Here is a 20,054-nt window from a genome sequence, read left to right on the forward strand (position 1 = left end):
TAGTTAGTTTCCACTCTCAGGTGCACCTATAAGATCGTTTCCATCTTTAAAACCGACTAATCAATTAATCAGGGTCCTATGAGGGTTAAATTAAGATATAAATAAAGAACCAATATAGGCCCTAGTCATTTTTGCTCAGTGGGTAGGTAGCGCATTGGCCTGTGGACTGAAGGGTCTCAGGTTCAATTCCAGTCAAGTATCTTGGTTGCAGAGAACTTGCTCAAGTTTAAAATGTTTTTGAGCTGGTTGTACTTTTGATTACAAACATTTTTAGATAGTTATAAACCAAAATAGTATGTAGGCAACTAAACAACACGGTTATATTTCAATTTTCAATGCATCTCTCTCTCTCTCTCTCTCTCTCTCTCTCTCTTGATTTTAAAAGTAAATGTTGAGGATTGACACAAGAGAAAGTATACAAAAGCTCAGCACAGGGCCTACATGAAATAGTTACTCAACAGCTGGGTGAAAAGAAGAAAGGAAGGAAGGAGGGAGGGAGGGAAGAAGGGGTGGAGAGAGAAAAGAATAAATTTGAGAACTGTTACTTGGCTGGGTGATATAAATGTGAAAAGGGCGAATAAAGACTGCTTGTTCTGAGAAAACAAAGGGACACCCAGTCCCACTTGCCTTAGAACAGGGAGTCATGAGCAAGGCCAGGGCATCGCCTGTCACATGATGGGGGCGAGGGAGCCATCAGCTGGAGTCCACCCACAAGACACGCTGTGTGAAGGTGATAAACATGAAACTTCTGAGGCCATCTCCACTTGTCATTTCCAAATTACTCATGATCCAGAAAAAGCAATGGAGTGAGGAAACACTAAGATAACTTCAAAACTTTATGTACCAAAACTCTTTAGAGCGGGGAAGCAGTAGTCACAGGATGAAAATTTCAAACTATCATCAACGTGTCTTTGGGAAGCCCTTTATTAGGGTAAGGTATTTCCCAAGATGTGAGGAAAATGCGTGGTTTTGCTCTGTGACTCATTTTGTTAGCCTTTAAAGGATGGAGCTCCTTTCACCCCCTTTTGCACACAGTCTTCTCTGGAAGGTCTCAGCACCCGGAGCATTGGGAAAGGAAAGGCAAGCCTTCATTCTGCAAGAGCAGCAACATCTACTGCTGGTAGGGAACGGCTTCCCTGATCTTCCCATATTTAGTAAAGCAGAGGGTAACAGAGAGAGAGAGGCATTAACGACACTGGCAGGTTTACACAGCAGCTCCCGAAGGAAAAGGAGGAAACAGTGGAGTACAGTGTGCATTTTAGCCAGATCAAAAGAAACATTTTATTTGAACTGTTTAGGGAGTACTTTTTGAAATATACCCCTGACAGTAGCAAATATTAATTTCCAGTGTGTGGGAATTGTGATTTGATCTGTCTCTGCTCTGTGTGGCTTGGGTTCATTGTGATATCATAAATGGCCTAGAATTATGGGTAAATATATATAGATATAGATATAGATATAGATATAGATATAGATATAGATATAGATATAGATATAGATATATATAGATATATATAGATATATATAGATATATATAGATATATATAGATATATATAGATATATATAGATATATATTAGAGGCCCAGTGAACAAAATTCATGCAAGAGTAGGCCTTCCTTCCCCCAGCTGCTGGCACCAGCTTCACTCTGGCACCCGGGACTGGGGCTTCCCTCTCAGCCCCGGCTTCTTCCAGAAGTTCATCCAAAAGGACATCCAGTCTAATTAGCATATTGCACTTTCATTATTAAAGATTGTACTGGTCTCCTGAGTACAGTAACTGGAGGGAGTTGTGCTCTGCTTTATTTCAATGAAGACTTCCACTTCCTCTTGTCTGAGGAGGAAACCTTGAAGCCATCATACAGAATACGCAGGAGGGGGTCAGAAGCAAACTAAAATGAGTTTACCCACAGCCCACAGCCAGCTCACTCAGCAATATCATTGCAGTGCATATCTAATGCATTTTATATTCTTTAAAAATATAATTTTGTACTGACTTCAAAGAGGAAGGGAGAGGAAAAAAATAGAAACATCAATGATGAGAGAGAATCATTGATTAGCCCCCCACTGGGGATAACCTGGGCATGTACTCTGACAGGGAATCAAACATAGGTCAATGCTCAACCACTGAGCCACACTGGCTGAGCCATTTTATATTCTTATCCAGCTTTTCCCTAGTTCTTGGTAAGAGATCTAGTCTATTAGTATTGCTATGAAGGAATCAAAACTCCATGTAATTCAGTAAATCTTTTGCTGAAAAGCTTTGTTCTCTGTGTGTAAGTCGGCACAGTCCATTCTGATGATTATCTCTAAACTGGTCAAGTGGAGGTCTGGTTTTTGTGGTTGAGAGTCAGCAAGTCTCTCAGTTGCTAGAGGCAGCGAAGCTAGTTCCTAGAAGTCTTACCCAAATAGGCCGCTTACCCACAGGTTACATATTAATTAACAACTCATCTTTAACAAAACCCTTTTAACAGAAACAATATTAAGAGAATAGAGGGGTGGGTTACAAAAGGAGTGAGATTTCCTGGCAGCACTAGCCTTGCATATAAGATTTCCTTTTGGTTAATTATGAATGATTCATTCAAATTGCTGCTTAATTGCTATTTACAAGACTCAATGATGATGGTTAGTGCTTATGCTGCACCTTATACCACTGAGGATGCTTTTCTCTCTTTTTAAAAAATATATTTTTATTGATTTCCGAGAGGAAAGGAGAGGGAGAAAGAGATAGAAACATCAATGATGAGAGAGAATCATTGATCGGCGGCTGCCTCCTGCATGTCCCCTACTGGGGATTGATCCCGCAACCCAGGCATGTGCCCTTGGCTGTAATTGAACCTGGGACCCTTCAGTCCGAAGGCCAAAGCTCTATCCACTGAGCCAAACCAGCTAGGGCCCACTTGGATTCTTGTTCTCCAAAGTCATAGTACATATTTGCCACCAGCCTATTAAGGTTTCTATTTATCCACATCCTTTTCAACACTTTATTTGTCAAATTCCAACTTCTGTTTTATCCCACACATGTGAAAGTGTAAGCATCTTTGGTATGTTCATAGCTCATTCTTTACCTCTCTGTGAACTATCTGTTCATGTTCTTTCCCCCCTTACTGTTTTTTGTTTTTTGTTTTTCCTTTTATTGATTTGTAGGAAACACTGTATTCTGGGTATTAACCATTTATAAATTATGTATTGTCTGGAGCTCAGCTCAATTAGGGGAGTGAGCTGAGCTGGCAGGTGCCAGAGTAATCGATTGAAACAAGTCCCAATGGAAAGAGCCAGGCTTTTAATGACGTACCGCAATGGGATAAACAAGAGGCTAAAAAAGCCTGAGAAAGTGCTGACTCCCTGCTTCCCTCCATTTCCTCCTCAGTGGGAAGGTGCCCTGGTCAAGGGTCAGGAGGACCAGCCTAGACACGAGAGGTTGCGAGGGTGGAGTATGTTTTTCTGACGAGGGAGCCCTCAATACAAGGCTCAGCCCGTTGTATGAACCTTGGGATGGGGAGAGGGGGAAAGTGAGGGGCTAGAAATAAAAAATACTGAGTCACTGTGAGACAAAATTCAAGGTTTCCTCCTCCTCTTCCAGATAAGGTCTTAGCAGAGAGAGAGAGAGAGAGAGAGAGAGAGAGAGAGAGAGAGAGAGAGAGAGAGAGAGAGAGAAAGAGAGAGAGAGAGAGAGAGAGAGAGAGAGAGAGAGAGAGAGAGAGAGAGAGAGAGATCTAAGCAGGAAGGGAAATATGCACAGAGCACCATCAGCCACAGGGGCCTGTGTCCCTGACTGCAACTCCCTGCAGACGCTGCCATGCAGCAAATCTGGTGAGGGAAGACGGCCTGTCTTCTCCAGATGACCGGTGGGTCAATCCTTTGTCATTGCCTGTGTCAGGCCTGAGAAATCCCACATAGGTTTCATGTTTAAAATATATGAAACTTATATATTTAGACTTAAGCACTTTGTTGTTTGTGGTCCCGCACACTCTGCACATACCTACAATAGGGCATGAACTTGTTTCGGTTAGACTACCACCCTCAGAGGATAAGGTTAATCTTACTAGCTCCCATTTCTGTCACAAGACACTTCATCAAAGTTAGTTTGGTAAATAAAGAGAAGGATGCATGTGTTAGTAGATGGAGCCAAACTTCATGAGTTTGGCTGCGTTATGTGACAAACAGTCCCCAGGTGGGGAGACAGGTGCACTCAGAGACTCAATTGGTAAATAATAAGGGATTCTGTGAGCTGGTTGATAGCCCATTGGTATCCGGACATTGACCGTGATAGAAGCAATGTACACCATGGAAGTCAGCAAGTGCTGCAACAAGGGTGTTTTTGTTTTCTCCAGAAAGCCGTGTAAAATATTTGCCCGCCCCCACATTCAGATCCCTTATCCTCATGTCAGATATTTTCACATGTCAGATCTTGGAAGGAAGGAAGAAAGGATTTGTGAATAGGCACGGCAGGATCCAGTTTCTCCATGGCTATTTCGATACAGACCCAAATCCCTCACTTAGACAATCAGCTCCCTCACTCCTTTCCACCAAGCCCAGGCTGCGAGGGCACTGATTCTAATGCTTGGCAAACTGCATTAGCCACGCTAGATGCCTACCAACAGATGCCTGATTTTCTCACGTGGACGAATGTGTGGGAAACCGCCTGTTGTCTTCACTAGCAGAGAGGTGTGGACAAGGATCCCAGAATGCTGGTGACCCTTAAGCCCTGGCAAAGGTCAGGGCTGTACACCCTCTGTTTAGTTGAGACAATGGTAGCTGAAGCAACTTCCCCACCAGATAGTCATGTAAATCCTTACTGATAAGATAGTCTGTCTATTACTGGAAATTGCCTAAAGGCTATAGGTGTATCCCAAACTGAATAAAAGGATCGCAAGGCCTGAGCCCAACCAGAGTCCTTCCTCTTGAGTTGGGCTCCTGCCTGGTCCCCCAATATTTCCAAGTTACTATTTTTTGACTCTTCTCTTTCATTTGCATGCAGCCTCTCTTCCAGAGTCTGAACCCTGAACCACGAGGGACGTGGGACTTCACAGGAATGGACCAGAAAAAATAATTTGTTCCGCAGGATGTTTGTGGTTCCTTGCAAGTTACATTACTTGTTACTTTTTTGTCAGTCTGTACTTCATTTTCTTCATTTTTTATATTTGAAACGCAGTTTTTGAGTAAAAGTCATGATCTTATGCTCATAGCATGGGCTCAGGATGAATTTGGCTGTACACAGCAAAGGAACTGACTTAGGTTTAAGATTTAGAAAAAGAAAAAATTGTAAGGCAATGTAAATGGAAGCCCTAAAATAAATAAGAAGAAAATAGTATTATATGAACAATAAAGATTTATTTTAAAAAAATAAAAAAATAAAAAACTGATCTCAATATGTTCTCCCATAAAAAAAAAAAGAAGAAGAAAATAGTATTAGTAGCCATATTGTGAAATACAAAATTAATTTAGCCAAGTTGGCCAAATAGACCATGATGAGGATGACAGGGTACCTAGGTCATTAAATCCTTCACTCAGTAAACAATATTGGCACAACTACGGTATGTCAGGCCCTGTGCTAAGTGCATGGGATTCACTGGTATGCACATTAGTCGTGTTCCATTTCTCGGTGAAGCTTACAGTCTACTGGGGGTTTTGACAAGGAAACATACAATTAAGATAAATAGAGGTGTAGTTAGGTGTCATCTTTTACAGATATAGCTTTTAGGAACCTTAACTTCCTACTTTTGGGTTGGCTCCCAGGAAAAGGTGACTTCAGAAGGTGCTGAAAGCCGAAACTGGTTTGGTTCAGTGGATAGAGAGTCAGCCTGTGGACTGAAAAGTCCTGGGTTTGATTCTGGTAAAGGGCATGTACCTTGGTTGCAGGCACATCCCCTGTAGAGGTTGTACAGGAGGCAGCTGATCAATGTTTCTCTCTCGTTGATGTTTCTGGCTCTCTATCTCTCTCCCTTCCTCTCTGTAAAAAATCAATAAAATATATTTTTTTAAAAAGAGCCAGGACTGGTTTGGCTCAATGGATAGAGCATTGGCTTGGGGACTGAAGGGTCCCGGGTTCGATTCTGGTCAAGGGCATGTACCTTGGTTGCGGGCATATCCTCAGTAGGGGGTGTGCAAGAGGCAGCTGATTGATGACTCTCTCTCATCGATGTTTCTAACTCTCTATCTCTCTCCCTTCCTCTCTATACAAAAATCAATAAAATATATTAAAAAAGAAAAGAAAAAGAAGGTGCTGAAAGTATCAAGGTTACTACTAGTAAGAATGCATGTAGTGAAGTAGCAGATAAGCAGATATGCTACACTGATCGGGGTGAAGCAGCGGGAGTGAAGGTGGAGAGCTCCTGCATAGCATTGTTGCTCCTGATGCACCCAGAAGGATCTAGCCATTCGCCATACTCAGGACAGCGTCACTCAGAACTCACTTCCGAAGCCCCTTTCTGAAGCAGGAAGCCGCACAAGCTTGTGGAGTCCACGTAGACCTCTCCTTGATATCAGTTGCATTCTTCAGACCAGCTCAGCTCATTCTGTCAGTTCTTGTTTTGCACACTACTGTGACTCACACCAAAAAATGGATACTTGAGGAGAAGAAAATAATAAAAATAATCTTGTATAAAACACAGGATTCTTCCCATGGACCCTGGGATGTGAAAACTTTAAATCTTCTGTAAATTGCTTGTGTTGTCACCCTAGATCAGGGGTGGAGAACATCTGGCCCATGGGTCATATAAGGCCTTCAAAATCATTTGGTTAACTAAATGTTTGACCAGATATAGCAGGCTAATTTTTAAGCTGGTAATTTTTTATGGCCCTGGAATGATGTCATAAATATCCAAGTATCTTGGCAGGAGAAACATTTCCCACCCCTGCATAGTGCACTGGGCTGGCCAATCACCAGTCAGCTAATACCTAACTCATTCCTCTGCATTGTGCTAAGGGTCAGCAAAATTCCCCAGACAATCAGGGATAGTGTGAAAGTTTATCCCTTCTTTCTTTCAGAGCTCCTTACCTTCCAATACTATCCTATATAATAAAGATGTAATATGTAAATTGACCATCACTCCAACACACAAGATGGCCACCTCCATGTGGTCAAAGATGGCCGCCCCCATGTGGACACAAGATAGCCAGCAGGGGAAAGCAGTTATGGATGATCAGGCCAGCAGGGGAGGGCAGTTAGGGTAACCAGGCCTGCAGGGGAGAGAAGTTGGGGGCGACCAGGCCTGTAATGGAGGGCAGTTGGGGGTGACCAGGCTGGTAGGGGAGGGTAGTTGGGGGGGACCAAGCTAGCAAGGGAGGGCAGTTAGTGGTAACCAGGCCAGCAGGGAAGACAATTAATGGTGACCAGACCTGCAGGGGAGGACAGTTAGGGGCGACCAGACTGGCAGGGAGGCAGTTAGGCATCAACCAAGCTGGCAAGGGAGCAGTTAAAGGTGATCAGGCTGGCAGACAGAAGTGGGTAGGGGCAATCAGACAGGCAGGCAGGCAGGCAAGTGGTTGGGAGCCAGCAGTCCTGAATTGTGAGAGGGATGGCCGAATGTCATTGGAAGGTTTCCAGATTGGAGAGGATGCAGGCTGGGATGAGGGACACACCCCACCCTTGTGTATGAATTTCATGCACTGGGCCTCTAGTTTCTTATATTTTTCCAATGGAAGTTGGGTTCCATTGTCTCCATTGAAACTTGCTAATTACTAAATTTGCTTTGGGTACAACTTTCCCCCAAGGCTCCATTAATAACCTTTTTCAAAGAAATGCCATCATTTTCTTAAGCAGTTTTAACTATTACTTTAGTTTTAATATTTATAGATTATTGATAGGTATCCTCACTTCTTTACCTGTAGTTTAGGCATCTCACGTTAGCGCTAAAAAAGCAATTAAATAAGTCTGATTGTCTATTCTCCCTAACATTTAAGTTCAGTAATTCCAGATAAAATTATAATTTTGCCTTGAAAATTCACTTCTGTTTTGCTGTTATTGTCTGTGGTCAGTCAATGCCTCTAAATACTTGTTTAAATAGTTAGATATTAGGTCTGACTGTGAAGTTAGATGTACACTGTGACATTTCATTGGCTCTCCAATGTCTCTCCATTGCCCTCAGGATAATATATATCCTTATCATGCTCTTTTTTTATTTTTTATTTTTTTTTATGGAACGCTTCACGAATTTGTGTGTCATCCTTGCGCAGGGGCCATGCTACTCTTCTCTCTATTTTTAGTATATGTGCTGCCGAAGCGAGCACTCATGGTCCTTTTAATTGGTCCTTACTAGTCTATATAACTCATCACAGCAGTCCTGTTACCAAGTAGTAAGGAGCTAGTATCTTGCAAATAATGCTCACATTTTAAACAACATTTCAAAATACATGACTCAAAGGCAATCACCTTTTCAACCTTTTTACACTTATTAAATTAAATGCAAATAGTTGCCTTGATTTGTTAGCATGTCCTATTCTTCGGGTACAGCTTAACTATGATTTGACAAAAAAACAACAACAAACAAACAAAAAAAAACAAACCAAAAAAAAAAACCTGTGAAATGACCATGTTTCCAAGTATGTTTTATATCACATATGATATTTTTGGATTTATGGAATTTTCTATGCTCATTCACTGGTTATAAATATATCTTAAAGAAAATTTTAAGAGTGAATTAGAGCTCTCCCTGTTGTTCAATAGGTAATCAGAGGGTTTGAGAGTGTAATTGTTGTGAAGGCTGAAACAAGCTCTTGCTTCCTGGATTGACCTCATGATTATTACTACATCAACTTGGCCTGTCTTTTTTTTTTTTTAAATATATTTTATTGATTTTTTACAGAGAGGAGGGAGAGAGATAGAGAGCTAGAAACTTCGATGAGAGAGAAACATCGATCAGCTGCCTCTTGCACACCCCCTACCGGGGATATGCCCGCAACCAATGTACATGCCCTTGACCGGAATCAAACCCGGGACCTTTCAGTCCACAGACCGACGCTCTACCACTGAGCCAAACGGTTTCGGCAACTTGGCCTGTCTTGCATCAAGAATAGTGGTAACAGCGGGAGTTAGCAGGAATCTCTCTTCTAACTGCTTTCTCCACACACTGCCCGAATGGTCACTACTGTCTCCCTACAGATCTGCGCATATCTGTTTGGGCAACCTACATCCCCTTCATAGTCTCTTTTCTCCCAGTCAAAGCTGAATCGCAGGCAGAGTTGTTGTATAAAGAGCACATTGTACGGAATGCTGGGCGAACAGCTTTTGAAAGCTATTCTCACTTAATCAGGTAATTAAATAATAACTGGCTTCCTCGAGTTTCTTGGCCAGAAACCAGAATAGCAACAACTTTGCAGGGAATGCTTCTGAGAATATTCTCAGCAGAGATGCAAGCCCATGCTCATTCTTCTTATTGCACAGCTTTACATCCGGGCTGTGCCCGTCTGAGAAACCCCGGCCGCAGTTCCATTTGTGAACTGATACAGAACGGTGACCCAGTTCTCCGGGCTCTGCTGCTTGGCACCTGGCTCCAAACCCATTTCTTTTGTGAAGCCCTTTGGCACAGAACAAAATAATGGGTACAGCCTAGTAACAGTTATCATTCTACTGGGTACAGAAACTAAAAGGGGAGAGAGATTTCTCATAACAAAATCTAAAGCTACTAAAAAAGGAACTAACATTTATTGATGCCCAATCTGTCCTTCAGTGCACTAGGAGTTTGACAGGTAACCACATTAAATCTTAAAAAGGATATTTTCCATGCAAAATAGTTTCCTCTTTATAAGATGATGAAACAGGTTTATAGAAGTGGCCACTTTTCCTATTGCACAGAGCTAGTAAGGTGCAAACTTAGAATTCAAAGCTAGAGATGCCTTATTTTAAAAATCACACTCTGTCTACCACGTGACTTTTTTACAAGATTTGTCTTAATTTTGGTTTTAGTTTCTTTCAAAACCTAAAAATCTCACTTAAAATTAACCCCCAAGGTTCATAAATTACCAATTAACTGCTAATTCCCTTCTGAGATAAATAAAATTTAATACAATAATATTTATAAGAGCTTCATGCTGATGTCATCCATTGCATAAATTATTTTGAAGTGAAGAGAAAAACTTGAACATGCCAGTTTTTAAAAAATATATATTTTATTGATTTTCCACAGAGGAAGGGAGAGGAATAGAGAATTAGAAACATTGATGAGAGAGAACATCGACGAGCTGCCTTCTGCACACCCCCCAATGGGGATGTGCCCGCAACCAAGGTACATGCCCTGGAGTGGAATTGAACCTGGGACCTTCAGTCCGCAGGCCTACGCTCTATCCACTGAGCCAAATCGGTTTTGGCAAATATGCCAGTTTTTTTAGATGTTGAAGAAAGAGATATATGGCAGAACATATTCCTGACTTATTAAATATTTCCATTATATAAAAATGTAGTAACAACGCTTCCCTTCTAACCTAATTCAACATCTCATACAGATTTTAAATACCGTATTTTCCGGCGTATAAGATGACCCCCTAATTTTACAGTTAAAACATAAGTTTAGGCCTATATTCGCTGTATAAGACTACCCCCCACTTCCGAGGCAACGCCAGTTGTTTTTTTTTAATAGACCGCCTCTCTGACTCTGGCCAATCTGAGCAGGCTTTTTTTCGTTTCAAAAGTCGTCTTATACGCTGGAAAATACGGTATTCTGTTCACTAAGAACTAATGCAATTTTGAGAACTAGTGATCTCAAAATACCTTTCTTGAGAAGTCAGAGACAAGCCAAAATTTTTCTTTGAATGAGAACACATACTTTCTAGGGCCAAGAAATCACTGGGCACTCTGATGTGACTGAATAAGGAACTAAAGTGGGCTAGAGAGTATCACACTCTTTTGCAATGCTGTTGCGATCTCCAAAACTAAGAATGTGATGTGTTGGCATCATCACATCGGCAGGAACCCCTTCACGTACAGACAAATCGCAGGACAGGCATGCACCTCATTGCAGTGACTGCGTGCTAGCAAGCTCGGTGGACATTGCACAGGAGGAGGGTCACCCCACCTCACACACAGCCCATTCCCCAGCCTGTCCAAAGCCCACAATGCCTTTGAGTGGCTCACCGCTAAGGCCACACCTGTGTAATGTCAGGAAAGATCTGTGTGAATATGTGAATTCCATAAAATATATAGGCTTTTGTAGAACATTCAAGGTATTCGTTTACCTTCCCATTCACAGATCACAAAAAGCTTTCTTTTCCCTTCTCATTTGGATGCCTGGAATCATTTACATATGATCCAACTCTTATTCAGAAATTAAAAACACTCCTTTCTTACAAAGTTCAAATTGCCAGCATGATATCACTGCCTGGATATAAATAAAAAACACACATATCAATTATCCTGCTCCCTCTTGCACACAAGGCAGATGACAAACTCTGACCCCTTCTTTCCAGTGGAAGCTTGTGCTTTGGTATTTTTCAGTTTATGGTTTAGGAAAGATCTAATCCAACACCGTTCTTCTGTCTTTCACTTTTGCAAAAACTGAGCCTCGGAGCCATAAGAGCTAAGATATTTTAGCTCTGCTGGGCCACACTGAGAGACCCAGTCTTCTGTGGGAACGCCCAGCACATGGTTTCTGACATGGCTTCCTACTCAGGCCAGGTGGCTCATTAGACATGTGGCTTCTCTCAGCTCCACCATTGCAAAAGTCACCTTGTATTATGTAACTATCAACCTCAGAACCCTTTATCCATGGTACAGACTGGTGATTTTTAGCTGGCAACCCACCGCGTAACCTGTGTTGTCATTATAACCCGACATTACCATTGTTAACATTAGAATCACAATATTTTATAGCTGGAAGGATGCCTCAGAATCATCAAAGTTTCTCTTCTTCATACTAGTCTAGGACATTCTGTGAAGTTGCTGTTACTCGGCAGCTCCTGTGCTGAGCATCATAGCTACCGGCCAGCCTGGTTGGTTGGTCAGTTAGTTGCTTAGGCACATATATATATATATTGCATTTATTAAATTTATGCTTTATATGATGCACATTCCACATCCTGGATGAGATACAGTGATAGATATGCTCCCTATTCTGAAGGATTTCACAGTCTCCTGTGCCAGACAGATATGTAAGCAGATAAATGACCATACCAGGATACCACAAAAATTACAGAGCTACTGTTGGAGCACAGGAGAGACTATTGCCAACTCTGCTTGGGGACATTTGGCACAGAACTTGAAGAACGAGAGAACTTGGCCAGACAGAAAGAAGAAAAATTCTCCCTTGCAAGTAATAGCATGTACAAAAGCACAAAGTTATAAAAGGGACCTGTGATGTTTGGAAAGGGATGTTTCACGTGGGCAGAATAAAGAGATACTTTTGATGTAACATCACCAGAATTTTTTGGGATAGATGTAGTAGATGTAAAAAAAAGAAGCTCCAAACTTTCTATCTTAGAAAACAGAATAAATTGTGCATATTGTAGATACATTTTCAAACAAGTCCAAGAATATAACATAGAGTTCAGTTGGAACATTGAGAATGTATGAAATCTAGAGGTCATTTGTAGGCCATTCGTTATCATGCCTTTTCTTTTTTTTTCCTCTATATTTTATTGTGAACATTTTCCAACATTCCTAGAAGTAGAGAGAAAAACATAATGAACTGTGATCTTACATCATCCAGCTTTGATAATATTAATAGATATTCTTGCTAATCTTCTGATATGCTTTTTTAAAAATGAACTTGTTGGGATATAATTTACACACAATTGTTATGCCTTTTCAATTATATAAAAGTAATTTCACAAAAACAGGTGGTCTTGCTTTGTTCTCAATAACAAGGAGATAAAAGAATAGTCAAATACAGTGGATGATACTAATTAAAAAAAAAAAAAGACTTCATTTCTGGCTAGTGATAGCAATACTGGAAAGCTGGGCCACAGTTCTATTGCACTAAGTTCATTGACCAAGGACTTCATTAAAAGTGTGGTCCAGCTTTCCAGTATTATCAATTTTTTAATTAATTGAAACAATTACACACGTAACTTGTAATATTTGTTATTAAAATGACTTGAAATAGAATGAATGCAGATGAATAGAGCCTGCATGAAGTTGAAGCACACATATAAAAAATAAATTAGATCTTGACAGTGGAAATAAAGGAAAATAAAGCCTTTATACAAAAAAAAGTTAATTGACTTACATTAGTGAGTAATTTGGTTTTCTGCTTATTTGGTTCAAATGCCTATTGTTTTTTGTATGTATCTACATAACCAAAGTATTATGTACCATTGGGTTAGAATAATATATGTTCTTTTTTTAAAAAAGTTTATTTTTAAATTATTTCAAATTTATAGACAAGTTGTCAGAAAATTTGAATAATTTATGTTACCACAGTATAGTCATCAAATTTAGTAAATTTAGCATTGATACAATAGTTTTATTAAATCTACCATTTGTATTACAATTTTGTTAATTTTCTCATAATGGTCATGTAGTATTTTTCCCTTCAGTACAAGATCAATCTAGAATTATACATTGATGAAAGTTTTCTTGTCCCTGTATACTATCATCTGGAATAGTTCTCCAGTCAATGACATTGAGATTTTGAACAATACAGGCAAACTATTTCATAGACATTCCTAAATATTTATTTTTCTGATGTCTTCTTATAGTTACATGTAGGTAAGAATGCTGCAAAAACAGTGATGTTCCTTTTTAGAGTGTCATATGTAAAGGCACAGGATATCCATCTATGCCCTCCTTGGAGATATTAATTTTTATAACTATTCAGAGTATTGCTTGGTTTCTGACTATATAATTACTAATTTTCCCATTGAAACCATTCAACAATCTTTGGGGAGATACTTTGAAACCATGAAAACACTGCTGTTTGTCAAATTTAATTGTTATACCCTGCCTTCATATCCACCCATTGATTATTCTTGCCTAAAGCAAATTTACTGTCATGGAGGCAAAATGATGATTTCATCTCTCTAGTATTCCCTCCAGGCTTATCAGTTGTCATTCTACTCTAAGGAAGAGCCATTTTCTCTCCTCTACTCATCCATCTCCATGTGGATCCATAGATTCCTATTTTATTTGAAGATATTTCTGTTCTCATAACTAAAATGCCTCAGATTGTCAAGGGGGATGGCACTGCAGGCTGGCCTCTCTGTTATTTAGTTATGCCTCCATTGTGTTTTGTTTTTGTTTGTTTGTTTTTGTTTTTATTTTGGCGAACACTTCTTAATTTCTGCTACAATAATGGGTTCCAGGCTCATCTTGCATGTTCTTTGCCAAACTTGAAATCAGTCATCTCATTTTATCAGCTTTATGGAGCCATTTAAAAGATTTTATTAGCTGCCAGGCTGGGAGCGGCCATGCCCGGAGCAGCCGGGTCTGGTGCGGCCAGGCCCGGAGCAGCGGTTGCCAGGCTGGGAGCGGCCAGGCCCGGAGCAGCCGGGTCTGGTGCAGCCAGGCCCGGAGCAGCGGTTGCCAGGCTGAGGCAGCCAGGCCCGGAGCAGCGGTTGCCAGGCTGGGAGCGGCCAGGCCCAGAGCAGCTGGGTCTGGTGTGGCCAGGCCCGGAGCAGCAGCTGCCAGGCTGGGAGCGGCCAGGCCTGGAGCAGCTGGGCCCAGAGCAGCCGGGTTGGGTGTGGCCAGGCCTGGAGCAGCCAGGTCTGGTGCGGCCAGGCCCGGAGCAGCGGTTGCCAGGCTGAGGCAGCCAGGCCCGGAGCAGCGGTTGCCAGGCTGGGAGCGGCCAGGCCCGGAGCAGCCAGGTCTGGTGCGGCCAGGCCCGGAGCAGCGGTTGCCAGGCTGGGAGCGGCCAGGCCCGGAGCAGCGGTTGCCAGGCTGGGAGCGGCAGGGCCTGAAGCAGCTGGGTCTGGTGCGGCCAGGCCCGGAGCAGCGGTTGTCAGGCTGGGAGCAGCCAGGCCCGGAGCAGCCGGGTCTGGTGCGGCCAGGTTCGGAGCAGCAGCTGCCAGGCTGGGAGCATCCAGGCCCGGAGCAGCCGGGTCTGGTGCGGCCAGGCCCGGAGCAGCGGTTGCCAGGCTGGGAGCGGCCAGGCCCAGAGCAGCTGGGTCTGGTGCGGCCAGGCCCGGAGCAGCAGCTGCCAGGCTGGGAGCGGCCAGGCCTGGAGCAGCTGGGCCCAGAGCAGCCGGGTTGGGTGCGGCCAGGCCCGGAGCAGCAGCAGCCAGGTCCAGAGCAACTAGGTCAGAAGCGGCGGCGACCAGACCCGGAGCAGCTGGTTGTGGAACGAACCAGAGCAACAGAGGCCAGGCCCGAAGCAGCCAGGCCCGAAACAGCTCGCTTCTCGCCTGCCCCTGCCCCATGGCGGCCTCTCAGACATGGCTGGAAACTTTTGTGGGAACTTGAGGGTCTGCTGAATCAAGTGATGAAGGCTTAGATCTGGATGTGTTGAGTTAGTATAGGGCTGGGGTGTTGATCTGTGAGTGCCTTGGGTGGGGCCTGGATGAGGCTGGTTGACCTATTTGGAAATGTCTTTTGTGTGAAATGTATCATTGGGCATGTGGTGGTATTATTGATATGAGAAAATGCTAAGTAACAGATTTACTATCTGAAAAGGGATTTACTATTGGGGAAAGGGAGGGAGGAAGAGACTGAACATAAACTGTGCACCTATAAATGAGGACAATGGGGGATGGGGAGGGGGCGGAGGGTGGGGTGGGAACCTGGTGGAGGGGGGAAGAAATGAGGAACCTTTGTAACAATATGAACAATAAAGATTGATTTAAAAAAAATTAAAAAAAAATTAAAAAAAGATTTTATTAATACTTTTTAACATTTAAAACATAACGCATTATTCTGTCATTTTGGATATATTCCTCATTTTGCTTGCTGTGCTAATGAGGAAATATATTAAAATGTTCTAATTTTATCAAATGAGCAGCTCATTTATAACATTTTATTTATTCACTTTCATTTATAAAAATTTTAGTCACATTCCTGTGGATTAAAATAATCAACACTAAGAGATCTCTAATAGAACTTGTAAATTAAATAAATGCTATGCTGGATCGAATATTTTCCTTGGCCTCTAAGGCATGTTAACAAGGACTGAGGCGCTAATCACACAGTTAAGTATTGCTGAAGTGAGGGGAGCAACTGTAAGATCTATATTTGTCTGCCTGACATCTGCTGAGCATTAGCTCAGCACACCGATCAGTTCTGGTGATACAAGTCTTTGCATTCTGTTACAACAGTCAGCAGTAAAAATTTGCTTTTATCTCTGATTTTTAAGTAATTTTAAGTAGCACTTGTTATTTTTCTTAATATGATCTTTTTGTTACATGATCCAATAATGACTTTCTGCTTTTCAAAATGAAATAGTGTATATTTATTGATCAAAAATATTTCACTTAAGTTACATTAGAATACAATGATGGGGTAAGTTTGGGAGTAATAATAACCATTTCATAGGATTATTTTGAAGTCTGAGATAAACTAATGAAAGTGCTTTTAATATTTTGAAGTGCTACATGTTTACTATTTTTTAATGTTAACATTACAGGTTTATCTTCATTATGTCTGGATGGTCAGTTAATAACTTTGGAATCAATGTGCTTAGGAAAAAAAAAATATATATATATATATGAAAGGCTAATATGCAAAGTGTCTCCTCGGGAGTTTAACCAGGAGACCGGGAGTTTGACCACCAGGGGGCAGCGTGGAACAAAGGAAGACCCTGATCAGCACTGACAACCAGCCAGACCTAGGGACCCTGCCTGTGCATGAATTTCATGCACTGGGCCTCTAGTAGTAAATAAATGATAATCATAATAAAACACCTTTAGTAAGAATTTCATTCCATCAAACACTATCAAAATACTTTTATAAATGTTCATTTATTCTGAACAACCCTATAAATTATCACTTATTCCCATTTTACAAATGAGAAAAATGAGTAATGGAAATGTTAAATAATGTATCCACGGTTTTTAAGTGGCAAAGCTGGTACCTGAACTAGACTTCTGTCTTCATCAATTTCTGTCTTCAGTGTTATCTTTGTTATGTGTCTTGCTCACTTTCATTCCCACCCAGAAGAAACCTGAGACATTGGAAGAAGAAAGAATTTCTCATGGGCTATAATAAACTGTGCGTGGGACTGGGAATGCTCATTGGTGAACTTTATTGTAAGCAACTGAAAATATTATCAGAGACAATTACCATGAAGGGGGAAAGGCCAAGGAGAGCCTAAACTCAAAACTCGGCTTTCTGTTTTTTTAGGTGGTGGGACTGAACCCAAAAGAACCTTGAGCCAATGCTCTATAAAGGGTTGTTCTTAAAAGATCAGTAAAGAATGCAGTCCCTTGTTTTCTTTTTTTTTAATTTTGTATATTAAAACAAAACATATCTACCAACCAACAACAAAACCTAGAACCAAATCATTATCAGTTACTCTGGAAACAAAAAAAAGTCTAATTACTAAACTCTAAGATACATAGTTCTTATTAAAGAGATAAATAACAGCCCAGTCTGTGTGGTTCAGTGGTTGTGCATTGACCTATGAGCCAGGAGATTACATTTCAATTGTTGGTCAGGGCACATGCTTTGGTTGTGATCAAAGGTTCTCTTTCGTCACTGATATCTTTATCTCTCTGTCCCTCAACTTTCCTCTGCAAAATCAATTAAAAATATATATTTTAAAAATAGAGTGAATAACAAGAGGAGATTAATAGTATATTTAGAAGTTGCTTACTGTCCCATACCATGTTGAGTTAAAGCTCACAAGAGAGACAACATACATGGTTGTGGTTAGATTTGCTTTAACTTGTTCATTTTTATTTCTTAGGCTTAAAATGTTAATTTTCTGATTATATCAGTTGGATTTTTGCTTTATGGCAAACCATACCACTACTGAGCACCATAAAGCAACAAACACTTATTTGGGTTTATGACATTTTGTTTGTGCTTCATTGGTCTGCAGGTCTTTCGAATGCCTGCTATCAGCCCAGTTTGGCTGGGGTTCGGTCTGGGAGGTCTCAGCTGTCTCTTCTCTATGAGACCTGTCATCCTTGACCTGAATAGCCTTGTGTGCTTGTTCTCATAGCCAAGCTCCAAGGTGCAAGTGCTTGTTATATTGCAATGACCTGGGTTCAGGAAGAGAAAGGATCTGTGGCCATTTTTGAATCCATCACATTGACCTATATTTCAGTATGAATAATGTAAAATTATAAATAAATTACTAATTATAAATACTTAATCTTTTATGTAAGTACAGATAACAGTGAATATATAGGGAGCAAGCCTATATAATAAAAGCCTAATATGCAAATCAACCAAACTGCAGAATGACTGGTGGAACAAACCGTCTCTATGATGTGCACTGACGACCAGTGGGCAGATGCTCAATGCAGAAGCTGCCCTGTGGTGGTCAGCGCGCTCCCACAGGGGGAGCGCTGCTCAGTCAGAAGCCAGGCTCATGGCTGGGGAGTGCAGTGGCAGTGATGGAAGCCTCTCCTCATGGTAGCGCTAAGGAGCTGCGAGCCAACCAGTAAGGAGCAGCGAGCAGGCAGGCAGTAAGGAGCGAGAGGTCACAGACTGTGAGAGGGAGGTCTGATTGCTGAGGGGTCCTGGACAGCAAGAGGGCACAGGCTCAGTTGAGGGATCCCCCCCCCCCCCAGTCCAGTGCACATATTTCATGCACTGGGCCTCTAGTAAAAAAAAAAAAAAAAAAAAAAATATATATATATATATATATATATATATATATATATATATATATATATAATAAATAAAAGACTAGAATAAAGCTTTAATCAAATCCATTATGGTGAGTGAAATTTCCTGGGAAATATACAAAAAGTACATAAAAATTGGAATATCTGTAATACTTTCAACAATAAAGATAAATTTTTTAAAAAGTATAAAAAGAAGAGATCTGAAAACTGTGGGCCATCTACATTTAAGGGAAGATCAGAGGAAGGGAAAAACATAATCTTGCAAGAAGAAGGGCAATGTCAGTGTTTTTAATGACTTATGCTGCAAAGAGAGGAGTATAATTTGAAAACTTTCCAAATTAATTCCAACAAGGAAATTACTGAAAGTCCTGGGGAAGAATATGTTTATAGAGTTAAAATGGGTGCATGCCAGAATGCTGTGCATCAAGGAACAGCTGCAAGGCAAACAAAGCTATAGAAATCACAGAAAGAGGAAAAGGAGAAGACTTGGGGCATGGTGCACGTTGAGTTGGGGGACATGCTTTAAAAAGAACATATTTGAAGACTCCCATGAAAATGACTATAGAGAAGGGGAAATTTGGGATACAGAAACATGACAGAGGACTTTGGAGATAGCGTTTAGGGCACAGGAGATGGAGGAAGGAGTCAAGGCTGGGTGGCTTGGCGTGAGTGTGGAAAGAAAGGCGATCCTGTTCTGGCAGGATAGCCTCTATTTTTTTTTTTTTTAATTTCAATCACAAATGAGGTGAGATAAACTGCTGGAAACAGGAGGGGCTATGAAGTAGAGGGTTTGGGAAAAGTGGAGGACTGAGATGTCCATAGGGCAGTTCAAGAGGGATGACTTGGGACAACCAAAGTCATGCCAGGCACTGAGGCCCAGGTAGACTTGATGGTTGGATGAGGTTCCTCATCAGATTCTTTCCTTCAGTCTTTTCACTACCTGCTGAGAGCTACACATAGCATTTTAGAGCGCAGGCAGAGGAGTCCTGTACCTTAGGAGTACCTTACCAATCGTGGTATCCTTTTGTCTCCCACTTGGACAAACAACATTCTCTTATAACAGCTGGTCTGCTACCATGTCAACAGCTTTTCTCTCTCTCTCTCTCTGCCACATCCTCGGCTGCTTGGCTTCCTGGCCTCTGACTCGACCTGTTAAAAGTTCCTGACTGTCACCACTGGGCCCTGAGCCTGGTGCCTTTGCTTTTAGTGGCCCGAGTCACCTCTGTGAGGTGTTGGTGCTCTCGAGCGAGCGTGGCCTTTTCGTTGAAGTACCTCATTAGCACTTGCTTAAGGGCCGTGTGTGTGTGTGTGTGTGTGTGTGTGTGTGTGTGTTTGCCAGTGTGCCATCGGATGGAAACCTAATTGTGTCCTGGATACAACCCTGATATTTTAACACTCA

At 41.6% G+C, this 20,054-nt stretch overlaps 1 pseudogene; it reads right to left on the bottom strand.

Moving 5' to 3' along the window:
- Positions 1-8,131: 8,131 nt before the first annotated feature.
- On the bottom strand, positions 8,132-8,230 carry LOC118706293 (annotated as a pseudogene).
- Between the last annotated feature and the right edge of the window lie 11,824 nt (positions 8,231-20,054).

Source organism: Pipistrellus kuhlii, unplaced genomic scaffold, assembly GCF_014108245.1.
Source record: "Pipistrellus kuhlii isolate mPipKuh1 unplaced genomic scaffold, mPipKuh1.p scaffold_m20_p_5, whole genome shotgun sequence".
NCBI lineage: Eukaryota > Metazoa > Chordata > Mammalia > Chiroptera > Vespertilionidae > Pipistrellus > Pipistrellus kuhlii.